This window comes from Ambystoma mexicanum, chromosome 6p (assembly GCF_040938575.1).
Source record: "Ambystoma mexicanum isolate Mex_15411 chromosome 6p, UKY_AmexF1_1, whole genome shotgun sequence".
NCBI classification, from domain to species: Eukaryota; Metazoa; Chordata; class Amphibia; order Caudata; family Ambystomatidae; genus Ambystoma; species Ambystoma mexicanum.
Window position 1 is genome coordinate 1,312,191,254 of NC_090935.1, and position 6,719 is coordinate 1,312,197,972.

Here is a 6,719-nt window from a genome sequence, read left to right on the forward strand (position 1 = left end):
ACGAGACTGGCTGGCAGCTGTGAAATGATTAAATGCCCTGCAGCTCTCCTCAAGGCTACAGAGAGGGAGCGTGGGCATTCCTTTCTGGGCTGCTCATGAGGAGTTTCAACAAACTCCTCAGTCCCGCGGCCTTGCCCTTTTCATATTCAGACAACAATGTTAACAGTTGAGCAGAGTAAGCAGAATTCGCAAGAATTGCAAGCTGCAAAGCAGTTTCGACAGAAAGCAATGAGCAATGGTTAACAAGCAAAATGGCGATTCTTGCTACGTTTAAAATGGCCGCTTGTTGGTCAAGCATAGCAGCCTGTATTTCTATAATTCTGTGCATAAAACGGTTGGCCTTCGGCCATCAAGATACGTCCGTCATCCAAATGAAGGGTATTCACTTTTCCAGATTGACAGCTTCACCGGGTAATGTATGCCTGAACTGCAGCAGCTTGTGTTTAACACTGAGTCATACCTTACGAGTGTAGTTACATATTGTTTTCGAGGCTATATCTTTAAGTGGAGTCACTAGATTCCACTCTCATTTACTTTTGGTGCCTATATGAATTGAAGTGGAGTGCCGTGAGAGTGTGGCTTCCATGGTTCGAGTGCCCTTTCCAAAAGTCTTTTTTGCAGTTGTTACTTTCCTGGAGGCAGAAACTCTACCTGTTCAAATTAAACTTGTCTTCCTAGCGCGATAGCGCTGCGTGGAGTGCTATGGAGTGAGTGGTTTGCCGTGGGAAGCTGTAAAGCTGTCATTTACATTTTCTATGGAGCACCCTTCACAGCAATTTGCTACTTAATATATTGTTTGCCAAGTAAAGGTAAGCGTTATACATTGATTGAAATATGGAGACGTCCTGATCATGTTCCACTATGATTTGCTAAAAAGCAAGTAGAGACGGCTGCGGACCGGCGTAAATAAGGATATACTCCTATGGAAAGTGGCAAAGACTGGGTCTTGTGATATCTGTTTGGAGCTATAATTGAAGAACTTTCTTCTCAGCAGCGACTGTGGGCTCTGTCAGCCTTTGCGCTGCTGGTTTTGAACTGTTTGCTGTTTTATAAAGATAAGTAATCTTGCGTAAACTATGAGACTGTGCTGCAGGAGCTAAGTAGCTCGGCTGCAACCAAGCAGTGACCACGGGCTAGGTTGAGTTCAGCTGTAAACCAGCCCATAAAATGCACCAGTGGCAAGCCTTTTGTGATTCAGCTTGGTGTGGAATCTGAGCTGAATGCCTGGGGAAATTAGCCTGGTGAATGGTAAAGAAAGGGTTGCTGCCGAACAAAAAGGACTCAACAAGTGCTGAGATGATAACCTGCCCAAATTTAGAATCTGTTTCTAAACCTGAATTGGCTAAAATGGCAAAAATAACCGATTCTTTTAAAGGGCAGACAGCAATAATTGACATACATCCCATACCGGAAACATGTGAACATTTGAATAGTGTATTAGCTTGTACCATGGCTGAATTCGACAATAATAACTCCGTGTTGAACTTCTGCTATTCTCTTCAGGGGGAGATTATGGAGTCTGAAGTAGGGCTGAATAATTTAAAGACTGTAGTAAACATTAATTAAAACCAGTAATTGAGGTTGATGGGCAATTACCTGCACTCCCTATGCAACTTTCCTGCTCACCACGGTTTACAGGGATTTTAGATGAAAACCCCAAAATAACTAGTGATTTGTTAGATTTTACTGAAGTTGCTAGTAGCCATGTTAATATTGATAGTATGTACATTGAAAGATTTAAGGAGCAGGATGCACATAATTTGGGCACAAGTTTTGCGCTTAAGAGTCTGTTAAAACTAACCCATAATATCTCCTGTCAAGTCCCAAAGAATGCTTGCTTTTTGTCAGATGTTTTACAAGACAAATGTGATAGCTGGATTAACCATGGATTACCTATGGGTGGACTATGCTTCATCCTCAAACAAAATACTCTAGCAACAATGTTTCACAAAATGACATTCCACCGACAACTAATTCTGAAATAATGATATGATATGATATGATATGTTATTTGTAACACGCCTATACACAAGTGTTTCAAGGGGAGACAAGGCAGGGGTAGGGAACAAGGGAAGACAGACAACGATCCTACTAGGCCAAGTGTCATTCAGATCGCGCAAGTGCAAGGGTAGAGGGGAAGGGGAAAAGTGCAAGGGAAAGGGAGAGGGGAAAGTGCAGTACAGGGGAAGTAGAATAACAAGATAAATAATAATAAGGGCCAACTGGTGGCAAGTGCAAGGTAAGTGCAGACAAGTGCTGGGAAGGGGGGCTGTAGGGATACAGAGACAGTCCCGAAGTGCAGGGGTTGCCGGGGAGGCAGTGCAAGGGGAGAGTGGCTGGGCCAAGATCCGAGATCGGTGACAGTGGCCCAGTTGCAGATTCAGTGCAATTTCAGTCAGGAATTTAGCAGGGGAGAGGGGAAGAGAAAGCAGAAGCAAAAGGGAAGGTTTTGAGGTGCTTCCAGAACCGGAGATGGTTCTCCTCAACGGAATCTACTAAGGTAGAGATACTGAATGGTTGTGTTTTGTGGAGGAGGATGATTGCCCTCTACCTAAAAAGAGAATTTCTTTTTAACAACATTCTTCTTCTTAGAGTGTTAAAAAGTAGTGATTCGAATTTGTTGAGTTCTGTCCCTATTATGTAACTAAAGTACATTGCTCATCCTCTGAAGTTGTGAACCTAATTAGAGCAAACTCGAAATCACTCCTTAAATGGGGATAGGAATTGGACTGTGAGATCTCTAAAAAAGGCTGTCATAAAGTTATAAAAATGCAAAGAAATGGGATAAGAAAAAGGTTGTAAAATCTAAGAAAGTGGTGGAAATGAAAACATTGTAAGAGGGTTGTGACCCAAATAGTAATTCTCATTGGGAGTGGTTATGTTCATTCTTACCCCCCAATTATGACAAATTCTTGATCAAATATAGAGATGTAATCATGGAATACCAGAGGACGTACCCATCTCTTTAGATCTGATGGTACATGTAAAAATCTCTATACAGCTGATATAGTACTACTTCAGGAGATGTTGCTGCTGAGGTTTGCACAATTTTATGGGTATACAGCATAATTGTGCTCTGCCAACAGGGGAGAAAATGGTGGATTGGCTATATTAGTAGTAAATAATTTGAAATCAAAAGAATGCATGGAAGTAGAAAATGGAAGGACTATATTAGTGGTGTAAATACAAAATTGATCTTAATCATAAGATCCTTTTGGTAAACATCTATGATCCTCCTGAAGGTACCTTTGCTATGGATATCCAACTAAAGGTATTTAACTTGTTGGTAATGAAGCTTGCACATAATTCAGACACAAATGTCATTATTGGTGGTGATCTGAATACTAATTGTTTAATAATGGAATCCAAAGGTCCAATTATTAGGACTGTTACTGAATTTTAGCATACATGCACCCACAAAAAGAATGCTTTGATGCTTTGAGGTGGTCTAATTTTTTTGAAGAATTGGATCTAGTACTACTAAATGGTGTAGTGAAAGTGGACAGTTGCCCCCGTGCCAACTTGGCATAGTGGAAATAGATATTCCACATTGGATTATATTCACATATGTGAGAAATTGTTTCAATTGGTATCAGATCTGCAAGTATTATTTGTTGATAATAGCGATCACACAATATTGACATTTGGATATCAAATATCTGTTTTGTTGTATAGACATTTCAATAAGGTTCCCTCAGTGAATGTGAATGCTGGCAGAAACAGGCTAGGATGGACGGACAGAAATTTGGAAAAAGCAAGAAAAGGGGTTAATGATGTCTAGGATGAATATCGGTATATGCAAAAAGCTGATTATATAGTATACTGGATATATTTTCATATATATGGCTTTATGCCGATGGGCAGTTTTTAATTTGTCATACAGGGCCAAAATGAGCTGAGGCCACATGATAAAGTGATATGTGCTTGGAAAAAAGAGTTTTGCCAAGAGTTGAGAAGGATTTCTAAATCATATTCTTTGCTGGTTGAAAGACAGTTGATGCAAAAAAAAGTGAAAAATGGTTATAAAAATTGGATAAAGAGATATTGGATGTCTGCTGACAAAGTGGTTTGGCAAACCATGGTGAAGGTACTGGTTTCTGTAGATATTTAAAATCTACGGGCTACGTATAAAGCACTGACAAACAAAGGGGCTGAGGAGGCAATTTGCAATATCAGTGGACATTTTATCTATTAGGTACATTTTCTTGCAGTGAATATGTTGTTGAAAGAAAATCAACAATTGAAATTGAATTTGAATCAGCTCACTTGATTAAAATAATGAAAAGCCTGAAATTTTCGCGAGCTCCAGGACCGGATGGTTTATGCAATTTGATACTAAAATCTAATCCGACATTGTGAGCCGATTTCCTTAAAACCCTGTTCACAAAAATAACAAATACTGGAAGGGTACCCGACTTTTGGAAGATTTCACATTTAATTCCCATATATATAAAAGGATTGAGGCATAGTCCAGCTAATTATCAGTTTTTGGCCTTAAAGGATGCGCCCAGTACAATTTTCTGCACAGTCCTTTTAAAGGAGATCTTGTCATGATGCCTACCCCTGGGGATCCAGATCAAGTCCAGTAACCCTGGAAGCAGGCATCAAGTTATTCCAAGCAATCCCAACAACCCCTACTAGGGGCTATTTGAGTGCAGTCCTGTCGTCTATGGTGCCAGGCTCATATGGAGAGTCAGTCCTGGCGCCATAGGCGCCAGGCTCATAGATTAAAACTTACCTGATGCAGGCCATGCTTCAAACTTACCTGATGCAGACCATGCTGCAAGAGCTCCAAGCCAAAAGAGGCTTGGAAGGGACTACTTTACCTAGGGGCTATATTTTTACTCGGGTGGGGTCGGGGAGGAATACTTACCTGGGACTACTTTGGAGGCTATTTAAACCACACCCGAAGAGCAGCACACACTTCGCGTTATTCTGCATCCAGCAGCGTAACGCTCACCGTGCCTGCAAGTCTGCATCCAGTCTTCTGCCATGACCGCCTCGAGTCTGGAGCTCCTAGAAAAAGTGAGAAAGAAGGAGAAAAGGTTAGAACAAGAGCAATACCTTTGATCCTTACCTGAATTCCCGATCCACCGCGCCTTCGAGCTGGAAGAAAGAAGTTATTTTATGCACATCGCCTCACCTGCTGCAGTGCCGCGCTGAACTCACCGGCCTTCACAGCATCTTCACTATCCACCGCATCCTTCTGCATGTTCCCGCCGCACTCCGACACCTAAGGGGAACACAAGGACAGCAAGGTGAGCCGAAGGAATAAAAAGAGGCAATATTAGTTACCCCCCATAGCCTTACCTGATTTTACCACTGGGGGTACTATTCCTCTTCACGGGTCGGGACAGCCTCCACCACATCTTCGCCGTACCCCAGCCCCTAAGGGGAACAAAAGGACATCAAGGTGAAACAAAGGGACAAACAAGGGGAATCCATCTCACCACAATAGACTTACCTAATTTTACTGCCGGAGGCTTTATTCCCCGAGACTTCATAATTTCTGTCAGCACCTGAATAAGGGAGAAAGCAACAGGTTACATACTGACATTATTTTATCGAACTGTGTTGGATAATACAAATCCTTACCGGAATGTTACCGGTTGCCACGAGGAACTCTTCGCTAGGGTCAAGCTGCAATCTGCAAGGAATCGGACAAGAGTGAAAGTCAGACATTTGAACTCTTACGAACTATATACTTACGGCATCTCGCCGGAAATCTCAGAGTCAATATTGTTCTGGAACTCACCAATTCTTTCGAACCAGTGAAGCAACTGGTTATCTACGCACCACTGCGCTCAATGCAGGATGGAGAGCTCATCTTTCCAAACCATCAGGTGAGACTATAAGAGGGGACATCAAAGGTGATCAGTGGGGAGAACAGTGGGGGTGGGGGTTAATATTCAACTCCACGGGTGGTTAATTCCCTTTCTCCATTTGCAGAAGAATACTCCTACGGGCCAAGCAAATGAAGCTAGGTGGGCCAGTCCAGTCTGTCATCTCGGCACTACGCATCACATTGGTGGGACCGCAGCTGTCCAGTTCAGATTGACGCCCCTTTGGGAGCCAGTGAGCGTAACAGAATGCAAAGCCTACCCACAAATTCCCACCCGGGCGTTATGGATACCTCAGAAACTGACCAATTGGCCCAATGACTAGGGGAACTGAGGGCTGAAGTGCATTCCGCCCGTCAAGAAACCAATGCTCTTAGGAGTGAACTGATTTTGTCAAAGGAGCAAACTGATGACCTTGCTAGGCAACTACTGCAAAGCCAGGCTGGACAAACATCCCTACCAGGACTCGGGGGGAAATCCAGCTCCTGTGTCATCGAGTAACCCTGTGCAAATAAACCTACCAGGAACTATTCCATTAGCTCTGCCTGAACGCTTTGCCGGGGACCCCAAAAGGTTTGCCGTGTTTATGAACCAATGCTGCTTGCGCTTTTTATGCAGACCTGGAGCCTTCCCAAACGATCAAGCCAAGGTAGCCTTTGTATTGTCATATCTCAGCAGCAGTGCAACTGATTGGTCAATTCCACTAGTTAATCAGGATGACCCGATTCTTCGGGATTTTCAGGGCTTTCAAATGAGCATGGAAAGACTATTTGCCCGGCACTCCCAAGGACAGGCCCTGGATAACAAACTTTTGTCCCTACGACAGGGTAACCAGGAACTTCTATCCTACATCGCAACCTTTAATAGGTTGATAGTGGA